General features: G+C 42.8%; 1 protein-coding gene across 2 annotated transcripts in view; it reads right to left on the reverse strand.

The window, feature by feature from the left end:
• EXPH5 (exophilin 5) overlaps nt 1-13,501 on the reverse strand; it is an 82,094-nt gene that overhangs the window by 45,475 nt on the left and 23,118 nt on the right. The window contains exon 1 of one of the 2 annotated variants that reach the window (XM_047752855.1): nt 12,775-13,395. The exons of the other annotated variant lie outside the window; for it this stretch is intronic. The gene's annotated coding sequence lies outside the window, so the exon portion shown is untranslated. Of the gene's footprint in view, nt 1-12,774; nt 13,396-13,501 lie in introns of those variants that run through there. 2 annotated transcript variants of the gene reach the window in all.

A 13,501-nucleotide genomic window follows, 5' to 3' on the forward strand; every position in this document is an offset into this window, starting at 1 on the left:
TTAATCACCATGGGTGCCCAGTGAGGGAGATATTATAACACTCATTTTACAGTAAAAGGCATTGAACTCATGAAACATGAAAAAACTTGCCTGTGGTTAGACAGTGGCAGGTAAAAGAGCTAGGCTACTACCTAGCCTCAGACTTCCAGCACCCGGCATGACGACATGTTGAGAGAGTACCGTTATTTCCAGATTATTTATCCAGAACCTAAATTATTCAACACTTGCTTGTCTTGGAATTTTTTTTCACACCGAGCGTCTCATCACTGGATCCACTGGATCCACTGGATCGCTAGCTCCCTTAGCAGAGTGCCAGACATTCTGAACTCACAGTGAGCAGAGGCTAAAATATTTGTTGAAGAACCCAACAAAGCAACACAAGAGAAGTAAACACTAGAGTTTGCAGCATTTGCTTCCCATTTATTCTCTTTACACAGATGCTCAGATATCTTCCACTGAAACTTGTAAGGCAAGGGTTAGTTAATTTCAGTTGAGTGTTAGAATTTTACAAGGGTAGGGAAGCTGCTCACAGCTACAGAACTGGATATAAATGCCTCTTGTAAGCCTGTTTCTATCGTAACTGCAAGACAAGTTAGAGCCAATAAGTTCTGATCAACAGATAAAATATATGATCTCAACATCTTGGATTTGTTTGTTATATTATTCATGGCTTCTTCCCAAAGACAACTATATACTAAACTCTGACCACACCCTCTGTATTGCTAGTTAGGCAGAGTTAGGTAGCAAAACAACCATACTCATGCAAATCTAGTGCACCCCTCCTTTATTTTCATGAATAAGGATGCATAACAAATATTTTTCTCATATTGATGCAATTTAATGCTAATTCTTTTAACTATTTGTGTTTGTTTATTTTTTCTTTTTACGGCTGCACCTGTGTCATATGGAAGTTCCCAGGCTAGGGGTCGAATCAGAGCTGCAGCTGCCAGTCTACATCACAGCCCCAGCAACACCAGATCCAAGACGCATCTGTGACCTACACTGCAGCTCAAGGCAACGCCGGATCCTTAACCCACTGAGTAAGGCCAGGGATCGAACCCGCATCCTTACAGACACTATGCCAGGTTCTTAACTTGCTGAGCCACAACAGGAACTCCTAATGCCAATTCTTATAATTTGTCCTGACAGGGAAAAAAATAGAGAAAGAGAAACAATCTCAGAGGAGCCCAGGCAATTCCACAAGGTTGAAAGAAAGTCATGCCTCCATAGTGGCATTCCGGGTCCAGGCAGAAAGGTCACAAGACTACACTGTCTTCCCTGTCATTAATACCCACAACTATTGTCCTCTGTCCTATATCATGCAAACTTGGAGATATTAGAAAATCAACTCAAATCCAACATTTTGGAAGTAGCTTTAACTCTAAGACATTGAACCTCTCCCACTCCTGTGCCCACACACAGACCAAAGATGTAAGCCAGGGGGAAAGGGAGAGTTCTCAAATGGCGATTCGGTCTTTGCTTCAGGACTCAGAACGCTGAGAAAATGCCTGAGGTTACCTCAAGGCCACCACCATGAAAGTACTGCCCCTGGGTCCCCAACAGGGATAAGGGAGGCTCAGAAAGTCCATGACTTGCAAACCATTACCTACTGCAGGATTCAAAGAAAGTTTGATGTGGACATCAGTTAAAGCTCATTAACCCCTCTCCAAATGGCCCTGCTTTTTCCGCGTCCTCTCTAGCAAACTTGCCTCACAATAATCAGTTTGGGTTTAAACTACCTTTCTCCACCTACTGACAGGAAAAACCAATACTTCACCTCATCAGAAGTTACTGCAGAATCACATCTCAAAGGGCTTTGCTTTGAACATTTCCCCTTGAACCCTTATGCTAAGTCTTATCGTTGGAATTTACTCTCCTGATTAATTATTCCAAACTGTTCTCATATGGTATTACCTTACCCAGAACAGCTTATTAAGTTTTGTCTTTAGAGGTAGTTAACATTTATTTACCCAAACATACTTCTAAGAAGCACTCTGCGAATGATTCGACAACAAAATCAGTACCTGGGGTGAAATAAAGTAATGTCAGCAATGCAAATGCTTGTCTCTGCTCCAAATTATGTAACTTATTGATGGAAACGTAACACTATGTCAAAGATTTTTTTTTTTTGAGAAAGAAAATTGAGGATTTACTTAAGTGAGAAATACACTTCTTAAGGAAAGGCGGGCAGAGAAGCGAGCAGCTCTATGTAAAAGATATTTTACTGGTAATGTTCTATTAACTTTTGAATTCTAGTATCTAAAGTCTTCTTTCTCAATAAAAAACAAAATTTGTGATAATTCTTCACAATGTATTGAATGCTTTTTCATAAAATCTCAGTAGCTCTTTGGAGAAAAGGCCTAAATGAAGCTTTGTTACACAAAAAAAATGTTAATATCAGAGGCTATTATGTACCTTACATGAATATATCTCAGTGCATCAAGAAGAGGTACAGAAGTGCACTCGACCTATAAACATTTCATTTCTCAAAAGTGCAAAGAAATGTCAATGCAACAGTAATGCCAGGTATACTTCATAGAAGAAAAGCGGAAATGAAGAGTTTACTCGGTATTGTAAATGGGTGTGGCCTATTCTTTATTTTTAAAGAACTTTATTTTATTTATTCACTTATTTTTGAATGTTTTTGGCCACAGCCAAAGCATGTGGAAGTTCCTAGGTTGGGGACTGAACCCACACCACAGCAGTGATAATACCGGCATTAGCTTGCTGTGCCCCAAGGGAACTCTGCCTATTCTTTATCAACAATGACCTTAAATTTTAAAAGTCATCATCTATTTGGTTTTGAATCACTTTGGTTCTATCTGCAAAAATGTTTGTTTCCTTTCAGGTAGGATGTAATGAAGTAATGTATAGCATAGAAAAATAAATTTGGATACCTGATTCCCTCCATCTGGTTTTGTTTTATAAATTCTAGCCCCTTTGTGATATCCAAAAGTAGGACTCAGTTAAGCCATAGAAGTAATAAATTAAACAAGGCGGTCGGTCTGTCCGAGCGACATGGAACCCTTTCTAGCACACGGGCTGACCATGATTGTGCTGGGAGCCTGTTCCACTCATAGCAAAGTGGTTATGGATGGTTGGTATGCTTCGGGTTATGTGATTCCCAAATTTTCATATTCCTGGCCTCAATCAACTGAAGCAGGGATTCATGCATGATCCAAAAGCTAAATGCGAGCAAGAATGCTTCCTAAATGATGTGCTCTATTTTGGAAAGTGATTAACAACTTAATCATGTCCCTCCTCTTGATAAGTCTTGAAATCATGAGGACAAGTAAGACAAACTAAGTGACACAGAGGCTACGATACACAGCGAGAAGGCATTATGCAGTACCGTGAGAAGAAACCATAAGGCAACAGACATGCGTAGGCAGAAGCCAAGGGGCAGAGAGGAAAGAAAAATCCACCGTGGCTGTGGAAGCAGACAGGGAAAAGGAGAGCAGAGTAGTTGACCCACAAGTCTGGTAGAGTCCCAGCCTGGTTGACTGGAACCACAGTATGACTGTGTTGTGATCACTGTTCCAGTTCCCAAAGACCGGTTGTGCAGGCTGGGGCTGTTTCCTGTGTTTCCTTACTTCCCCACTGGAGACTTACAATACAGGGCCACCCATCACTTGAGGTACACTATAGCGTGTTCCTTGTCATCTGACAGAGCAGAATGAAAACAGCCAGTCCTAGCAACAAGTGGAATCTGTTTACAAGGGAATTCTTCAGAGTTGGGAACAGGAAATTCCAAATGTCAACAATAGTGACTTTAATTTGCTATTATACAATTTTGAAGTTCGTTTGTTCTAATTATTAAAGTGAAATTACACTCAATACAGAAGACTTGGAAACTGTAGAAAAACTTGAAAAAATAGTCACGCATAATCCTCACAACTAGAGACACTGCTGTGTGTTCATAGGTTCACCCAGAATTTTAAAGCAGGGGTAACAGGATGTTACACTGGGATCCAGCCTGAGGCATGAAAGCAAGAGATTCCATAAACCTCGGCAAATTGTGAGAAGCTCAATAAGGAGAATATGCTCGGTAGGGTTTATTCAGTGGTTAACGAATCCGACTAGGAACCATGAGGTTGCGGGTTCGGTCCCTGCCCTTGCTCAGTGGGTTAACAATCCGGCGTTGCCGTGAGCTGTGGTGTAGGTTGCAGACGCAGCTCGGATCCCGCGTTGCTGTGGCTCTGGCATAGGCCGGTGGCTACAGCTCCGATTCGACCCCTAGCCTGGGAACCTCCATATGCCGCGGGAGCGACCCAAGAAATAGCAACAACAACAACAACAACAAGACAAAAAGACAAAAAAAAAACCAAAAAACAAAAAATCAGGGGAGTTCCCGTTGTGGCTCAAGGGTTAATGAATCTGACTAGGAACCATGAGGCTTTGGGTTCGATCCCTGGCCTTGCTCAGTGGGTTAAGGATCTGGTGTTGCCGTGAGCTGTGGTGTAGATCCCAGATGCGGCTCGGATCAAGCATTGCTGTGGCTCTGGTGTAGGCCAACAGCTACAGCTCCGATTTGACCCCTAGCCTGGGAACTTCCATATGCCTTGGGAGCGGCCCTAGAAAAGACAAATAAATAAATAAATAAATAACCAGGGAGTTCCCATCATGGCTCAGTGGTAATGAACCTGACTAGTATCCACGAGGATGCAGGTTCTATCCCTGGCCTTGCTCAGTGGGTTAAGGATCCAGTGTTGCCCTGAGCTGTGGTGTGGATTGCAGACAAGGATTGGATCCCACATTGCTGCTGCTGTGGCTCTGGCATAGGCTGGCAGCAACAGCTCCGATTCCACCCCAAGCCTGAGAACTTCCATAAGCTGTGGGTGCAGCCCTAAAAAGACAAACAAACAAACACCAAAGAGGGAAAAAGCCAAAGACTTTACCCTATGTTTTCTTTTACAGTTTCTAACCAAGGAGGGGAAAAAGCAAGGCCTTTAACGTATGTTTTCTTTTACAGTTTCTAGTCTTTTGTTTAAGTCTCTAACCCATTTTGAGTTGATTTTTGTGTATGGGGTAAAGTAAGGGCTCAATTTCATCTTCTGCATGGATATACAGTTTTCTCAACACCATTTGTTGAATACACTATTCTTTGTATATTGCATATTTTTAGCACCCTAGTCAAAGATCAGTTGACATATATGCATGGATTTATTTCTGGGCTCTTTTTTCTGTTCCATTGGCCTATATGGCTATCTTTATGCCAATATCATACTGTGTTTTTGCTTTTTGTTTTGTTTTTTAGTTTTTAGTCTTTGTCTTCTTAGGGCCACACCCATGGCATATGGAAGTTCTCAGGCTAGAGGTTGAATCGGAGCTGCAGCTGCCGGCCTACACCACAGCCACAGCCACACACAGGATCCGAGCCACATCTTGGACCTATACCACAGCTCATGGCAATGCTGTCTCTCTCTTTTTTTTTTTGTCTTTTGTCTTTTGTCTTTCTAGAGCTGCATCTGCGGAATATGGAGGTTCCCGGGCTAGGGGTCTAATTGGAGCTGTTGCTGCCAGCCTACGCCAGAGCCACAGCAATGCCAGATCCAAGCCATGTCTGTGACCTACACCATAGCTCATGGCAACATCGGATCCTTAGCCCACTGAGCGAGGCCAGGGATTGAACCCTCAGCCTCATGGTTCCTAGTCAGATTTGTTTCTGATGTGCCAGCAATGCTGTATCATTAATCCACTGAGGGAAGTCAGGGATCGAACCCATGTCCTCATGGATACTAGTGGGGTTCATTACCACTGAGCTGCAATGGGAATTCCCTGTTTTTTTTTTAAAAAAAACTACTGAAGTAGAGTTGATTTATAAGGTTGTGCTAATTCCTGCTGTACAACAAAGCATACTGTTTTAATTACTGTAGCTTTGTAATATATTTCAACATGAGGAAGTGTGGTGTGATTTCATGCATATGACACCAAAAGCACAGGCAACAAAAGCAAAAGTAGACAAGTGGGACTATATAAAACTCAAAAGCTTCTATACAGCAAAGGAAACAATCTATGGCATAGGAAAAAATATGTGCAAACTATATTTCTGATAAAAGGTTAATTTCTAAAATATATAATGAACTCCTAGAACTCAATAGTGAAAAACCTACTAATCTAATTTAAAAATGGGCTAAAAACTTAAATAGACATTTCCCCAAAGAAGGCATACAAATCACCAGCAGATGTATCAAAAGATGCTTAATATCAACAATCATCAGGGAAATATAATTTTTTGGGGGGGGGGGCACACTGGTGGCATATGGAGTTCCCAGCCCAGGGATCAAATCTGAGCTGCAGCTGCAACCTATGCCACAGTTATGGCAATGTTGGATCCTTAACCCACTGGGCCAGGCCAAAGATCAAACCTGTGCCGCTGCAGAGACAATGCTGGATCCGTAATCCACTGAGCCATAGTGGAAGTCTACGGAAATGCAAATCAAAACCACAATGAGCTATCACCTCATACTTCTTAGACCACTTCTGGGTATTTATCCAAAAGAATTGAAATCATAACCTAGAGAAGGTATTAGCACTCCGTGTTCACTGCAGTATTATTCACAATGGCCAAGATGTAGAAAAAATCTAAATGCACATAAATAGATGAGCCAGTAAAAAAAAAAAAAAAAATGTGGCGTATACATAAAATAGAATATCGTTCAGCCATAAAAAAGAAGGCAATCCTGCAATATACAACAACATAGATAAACCTCGAGGATATCATGCAAATGAAATAAGCCACTCACAGAAGGACAAATATTGCATGATTCCACGTGTACGAGGTTTCTAAAATAGTCAAACTTACGAGTTCCCTGGTGGCACAGAAGGTTAAGGACCTAGTATTGTCTCTGCAGTGGCTCAGGTTACTGCTGCAGTATGGGTTTGATCGCTGGTCAGGATCAAACATGCCATGGGCATGGCCAAAATTTCCACATGCCATGGGCATGGCCAAAAATAAAATAAAATAGTCAAGCTCATAGAAGCAAAGAAGGAAATGATGGTTGCCAGGGGTTGGAGCAGGGGGAAAGGAGGAGCTGCTAATTAACAGGTATAAAATTTCATTTTTGCATGAATGAATACATTCTAAAGGTCTGCTGTGCAACACTGTGCCTATAGATGATTGTGCTGTGCACTGAAAAATCTGTTAAGAGGATGGATCTCATGTTAGGGTAACAAGTCCACTTATATACATTTGTTCAGAAGATTGGAGACACAGCGTCTTTTTTTAGAGAGAAGGGTTTCAACAGTACCACTGAGAGCTTAATACATGTCCCTTAGAGTTTAGGGGAAACTAGTGTCTAACTCCTGCCTGAGAAGCAGAATTTTGAGAAACTGGGGACAGCCAGCCCAGAGGGAGGGAAACTAAGGGAGGCTGAGGGAGACGGCTGGCTGGCTGGCTGGCAGTCAGTCCTCACTTCCAGAGTTTCTCAGGCACAAACAGTTCTACAAATTTCCATGGACAAGAGGCAGAGGGGCTTTGGGGATCTCTTAGTTCATGTCCATGGGAGGCTCAAGAGGAAAACTTACTGGGAAGACTGTGAATGAACATTCGATTTCAGGGGACATGGAGGGCCTGGCAGGCATCAAGAGGGAGCGGTGTGAGAACAGGGCCTGAAAACCCCACTGAGCACACAGGAAGAGGCAAATGTAATATCTGCCCAGCCTCAGAGAGTGTGAAGCCACTGTCCAGCAGTCCCAGGCAAGCAAGAGCTTTTCAACATACACCCCTCCAGGCTTCAGCCAATCATGCACCTCTCCTTCCAACCACGCTCCACTTCAACTCTGGGCTGGTCAAGAGCCTGCTCGATATGCCAGTTATACATGTATGCATTTTTCAAAATTTTTGAAACTGTAAATACTCTTTGGCAGCCCGCATTTCCCACTCAGCATTATAGTAAGAATGCTGTGCTGCATCAATATCCTTTTACCGCTGTAGTTTTATCTTTTTGCCACAGTATATGTGCCTATTCCCCTGATTAATTTCTTTTTCTTTTCTTTCTTTCTTTCTTTTTTTTTTTTTTCTGCTTTTTAGGGCTGCATCGTGGCATATGGAGGTTCCCAGGCTAGGGGTCAAATTGGAGCTACAGATGCTGGCAAATGCCACAGCCAGAGCAATGTGGGATCCAAGCTGTGTCTGTGACCTACATCACAGCTCACAACAATGCAGATCCTTAATCCACTGAGTGAGGCCAGGGATCGAACCCGCAACCTCATGGTTCTTAGTCGGATTTGTTTCTGCTGTGCCACACTGGGAACTCCCCAATTAATTTCTTAGGATAAATTTGCTTCAAGTAAAATTGCCAGAAAGGATAAACATTTTTGTAAAGTACCATCCTTTTCTTTCCATTGTCAATCTCGAACTGGTCTTGCAATTTTTAAAAAAATTTTTCCCACACCCACAGCATGTGAATGTGTTCTTGGGCCAGAGATCAAGCCCACTGTCACAGCAGTGATATCGCTGGATCCTCAACTGCTAGGTCACCAGGTAACTCCAGGATAGACATGTTTTAATGACTGACAAAATATATTGACAAATTGCTCTGTAGAAAGCTTATACCAAAATTTTCTCCAACCAGCTGATTCTATACATGCGCCAAATTTTCCCATGTCCTTGCCAACATTCATGACGACTTTTACATTAATCTTTGCTAATCTGATATCTAATAAGAAAATATTTTTTGCATTTAAAAACTTCTTTACTGGAGAGTTTGAACATTATTTCATATGTTTACAGGCTACATGTTATTTTTTAAAGTGACTTATCTGCTCAACACCTTTGCTTATTACTGTAATCCAGGAGTCACTGAAAATATTAGCTCTTTGATTCTTGAGGCAAAGGGCCAAAAGACTGGCAGAGCTGGCAATTCTTGGTATTTGCTTCAAAGTGTAGCCCACTACACTAGTCTGTGTGTCACTAAGTGGGGGCTCACGTTGACTTTTATGACATGCCACAGAGCAATGCTAGGTGCTGTCTTCAGAGGCCTAATTTTCTTGGTTGTTTGCTCTCTGTTGCCCCTGCCTCTGCTGAGGTTGCAGTGGATAGTATAAAGAGAGGCATCATGGGGCCTGACTGCACAGACGCTACTGTCACAGACACTGACCAGCACTGTCTCATCTTTTCTCAGCCAGTTGCCTTGGACTGGCCCAGTGGCATAAAATCACTGTCTGTGCTCTGTAAAGATGCAGGGCCTGGATGGTGGGGACAATCAGATGATGGTCTCTAATCCCTTTGTTATTGCAGCTGATCAAAAAACATCTATGGGTCTCATTTTCCTCACCTGCCTGGACTTGTCTCCCAGCACCCTCTCATTTAAACTCTCGGTGCCAACCATTCCAAACCCTTTGCTGCGCTCTCTGGGCCTGTTGCCAAGTTTCTCTTCCATTTGCAATGCTCTTCCTTACACATTTTCTTTTGGTCCCATGATTAACTCAGTGCTGGCACTTAGCTAAAGGATTTAAAAGGGTTCTTTAAGTGAAAAGAAAAGAATTCAATTAAACTGTAACAAGAATTTAAATTTGTAAGAATGATTTGAAGACACCAGGAAACTTAAGATCTAACAGTGAGAAAAGATTTGTACAAAACAGCTGTGATATAACACTAGACAAGGTAGATCATTAAACGAAAAACAGATTCTTTATTCATCACACTTCTGAGTTAGTGTGCGGAGTTAGTGCAGAAGCCAAAGGTTAAGGGTTTTGTCAGCCCACAAAACTGACTCCATTTCAGACACCAACCTCAGGTCCAGGCCTGCTATGCTTCTAAATGATCGGCTGTAAATTGGGGGTTCCCATGACCCCCCTCTTCAGAGTTGAAGAGAAGCCAGGTAAATAGTTTACTTACTACTGCCAGTTTATTACAAAGGTTATGTTCAAGGATACAAACGAACAGGCAGATGGAGACATACACAGGACGAGATCCAGAAGGGTCCTGAGCACTCCTGTCCCCATGGAGTTTAGGGTATGCCACCCTCCTGGCAGGCATTCTTCTTTTTTTTTTTTTTTGGTATTTTTTTTGGGGGGGGGCTGCTCCTGCATATGGAGGTTCCCAGGCTAGGGGATCCAAGCCGCGTCTGCAACTTACACCACAGCTCACGGCAATGCTGGATCCTTAACCCACTGAGCAAGGGCAGGGACGGAACCCGCAACCTCATGGTTCCTAGTCGGATTCGTTAACCACTGCACCACGACGGGAACTCCCTGGCAGGCATTCTTGTTCACCAGCCCAGAAGCTCTCTGAACTTTGTTGTTTATTGTTTTTATGGAGGCTACACTATGTAGGCATGAGTGACTAAAGCATCCACCACCAGTGATTAAGCAGGGGTGGGGGAGGGCTGGGGCATGTAGTGGGGTGGCTGAAATTTCCAAACCTCTAATCACATGATTGGTTCCGCTGGCAACCAGCCCCCATCCTCCAAGAGTCACCTCATTAGTGTAAACTCAGGCGGTTGAGAGAGGCTTATAATGAATAACAAAAGACACTCCTCTCACCTCTACCACTTAGGAAATATCAAGGGTTTTAGATGTTCTCTGCCAGGAAACTGGGATGAAAACCAAATAAAGAAATATATATATACACACATACACACACACACACACACACACATATATCTTACTATATCACAATCACATAATAGAAAACCAAGACTTTTTTTTTTTAATTAAAAATGTTTTTATAGCTACACCTATGGCATATGGAAGTCCCCAGGCCAGGGACTAAATCTGAGCTGCAGCTGCAACTTATTCTGCAGCTGCAGCAATGCAGGATCTTTAACCCACTGGGCCAGGCCGGGCCAGGGATCCAATCCGATCCTCTGCAGCGACTTGAGCCAATGCAGGTGGATTCTTAACCCGCCGCACCACAGCAGGAATTCAGAAAACCAAGACTCTTGCTTTGGGATCATAAAGAAGGGTGAGATTAAATATGATTGAGGGCTGGGAAAACATTCCTGAAGATGCACCTTAAAGGACAGGCAAAATAGACTTATTGGAGTACAAGCCCCATTAGGACAGAATCTGAATCCACCATTTTTCCTCCCTAGCGATGCACATTCCCCAGTGAATGATGGAATGATCTGGAAAGCAGGTACAGGGTGTATGGTGTACACAGTGTGTGGCAGGGGATGGGTGCAGGTCACTATTGGCAGAGAATAATCTGAGCAAAGGAAATGAAGTGGGAGGGTAAAGAACTTGGTTTTTGAGAGTTCCCGTCGTGACGCAGAGGAAATGAACCCGACTAGGAACCATGAGGTTGCGGGTTCGATCCCTGACCTCGCTCAGTGGGTTAAGGATCCAGCGTTGCCATGAGCTGTGGTGTAGGTCGCAGACGTGGCTCGGATCCTGAGTTGCTGTGGCTCTGGCATAGGCCGGTGGCTACAGCTCCCATTAGACCCCTAGCCTGGGAACCTCCATATGCTGTGGGCATAGCCCTCAAAAGGACAAAAGACAAAAAAAAAAAAAAGAAAAGAACTTGGTTTTGTTTGGCTTTATTTTATGTAGTCATAGGCAGTTTATATTTGTTGGCCTTACATCAAGAGAAACTGTCCAAATTTATTCACGGAGGTCAATATTAATTTCAATATTAATAATTTAATTTCATGGACATTGGGTTATAAATAAGAATCCCAGAAACTCTGAAATTCTCTTAATTCTTTGGAAAATATTCACAGAAGTTTCAATACTAAGATCACATTAAGACTTTGGGAGGGTCCTGTGTTCTCATGTACAGAAAAAGTCTTGGAGAGGAAGCTAAAGATCACTTTTTGTGGCCTCCTGCCTGTCACTCACATAGCTGGTGACTGTTCCCTGATTCAGCAGATTCAACTGAAAGCCTGAGGTATGAACAAAGGTGCCAAGTAATTCATAATACAGAGTTAATTTTTATTTTTATCAGAAATGATTTTGTGCTGCTCTGCTATTTATCATTTACAAGGGGAAAAAAACCCAAATATAAACAGTTAGCCTAAATTTCACTCTCTATGTGCACGATCGCTAAAAATGAGTGAACATTTAGCAGAAGATACTGAAGATGAACAGATGCCTGAGGAGGAGGAGAGAAGGAATTCAGTTGACAGAATGCTCTAGGAGGCCTGTAGTTTCCCACAAGAAATAAACACTAGCCTTTTTCTTTAGGACTTTAGTTCTTAGGATTGCCTTCCTGAATTGAAGATTTACAAATTCCAACTAGTGATGAAAGTTCATTAAGTGTGTTATGTAGACTTGATTCAATAGAAGTGTTAACAAGTCACAACTGGAAGTCATTCTCCCCACATCCACTTTCCACTTAGCCACATCCAGCCACCCTTCAAGGCCAGCTTTCCTATGAAGGCTTGCCTAAGAATTTCAGCTCCCATCTGTCTTTCTCTCATTCCAAAACCCTACCATCTGTACCACCCATTAGGTACTTAGTGTAACCTTATAATATTATCTAAATGCTCATGACTTGTCCACCCACGTAGATTATAAATGTCTTGGCTTCTACACTTTGCATGTACCATAGCAGTTTACGTAGCCCAACAAATACTAAGTTCTCAAAATATTTATGATCTTTTATGTTAATAAACACGAAAATATCACTAATGTTGATCTTCAAACATGTTGTGATTTATCTATGTAAACCCCCATCATGATACACATGGAAAGGGGTATCTTTTTCCCTTTTATTTCTCCTACTGAAGGTACTATTCTCAGCCCTGCTCCTTTGAACCTAGAGGTGTGCGTTCAACATGTTTAAGCAAATTCGGAAATAGCAGGGCCGAATGGTGCAGAGCATCTTACCTGCTGGGTGCTAGTAATTCCACAAGGCTGAATATGGCTTTGCCTCTGTCTTCTGAACAAGATTCCCAATGCCCTAGGCCGGTGGGGCAGTCGCACAAGCAGAGGGGTGCCCTACTTGCTGAAGGTGGAATACACGTCTGCAGAGCCTGATCCGAGGAGAAGGGTGCTGCTGAAGCACAGCTTGCCGCCACTTCACGGAGGGAACAGCCCCTTGAAATGAAGTTTCTCGCTTTTTTTTTTTTTAAGTGGAGAAAGGGTGTTTTAATGATCAGTTGGTCTTAATTATTTTTGCTTAGAATAGGAGTGAGATATAGCTCCTGACAAAAGTCCAAAGCTGAAAGGGAGGAAATGAAAGTCCCTGCAGTTCCCTCTGGCTGGCTGGGCACCTGCTGCTCGGCAGGCTGTTCACCCCAGCTTGCCCGCGGGACGCCTCCTGTGGCCAATCGGTCCCCTTCTCTCCTGTCAGGTGCTGCCCTCGGCTTCTCCCCACAAGTCCTCCACCAGGCCAGCTGGAGCTGGGAATGAGTTTCAGTCTCCCTTGTCGAAATTCTGCTTTGAAATCTGCCTATTCCTCCCTTCAACCCCAATCCTGGTTACAGGCCTAAAACGAACTGAATTACAAGAGATAACATTTATCAAGAGATAGTGTATCTCTTTAAATGTTTAAAAGTTGACAGAGGAATGAATGTCCTTTGATATTCAGATATATTACCTCACTCGGGACTCA

The sequence above is a fragment of the Phacochoerus africanus genome, chromosome 11 (genome assembly GCF_016906955.1).
Source record: "Phacochoerus africanus isolate WHEZ1 chromosome 11, ROS_Pafr_v1, whole genome shotgun sequence".
NCBI lineage: Eukaryota > Metazoa > Chordata > Mammalia > Artiodactyla > Suidae > Phacochoerus > Phacochoerus africanus.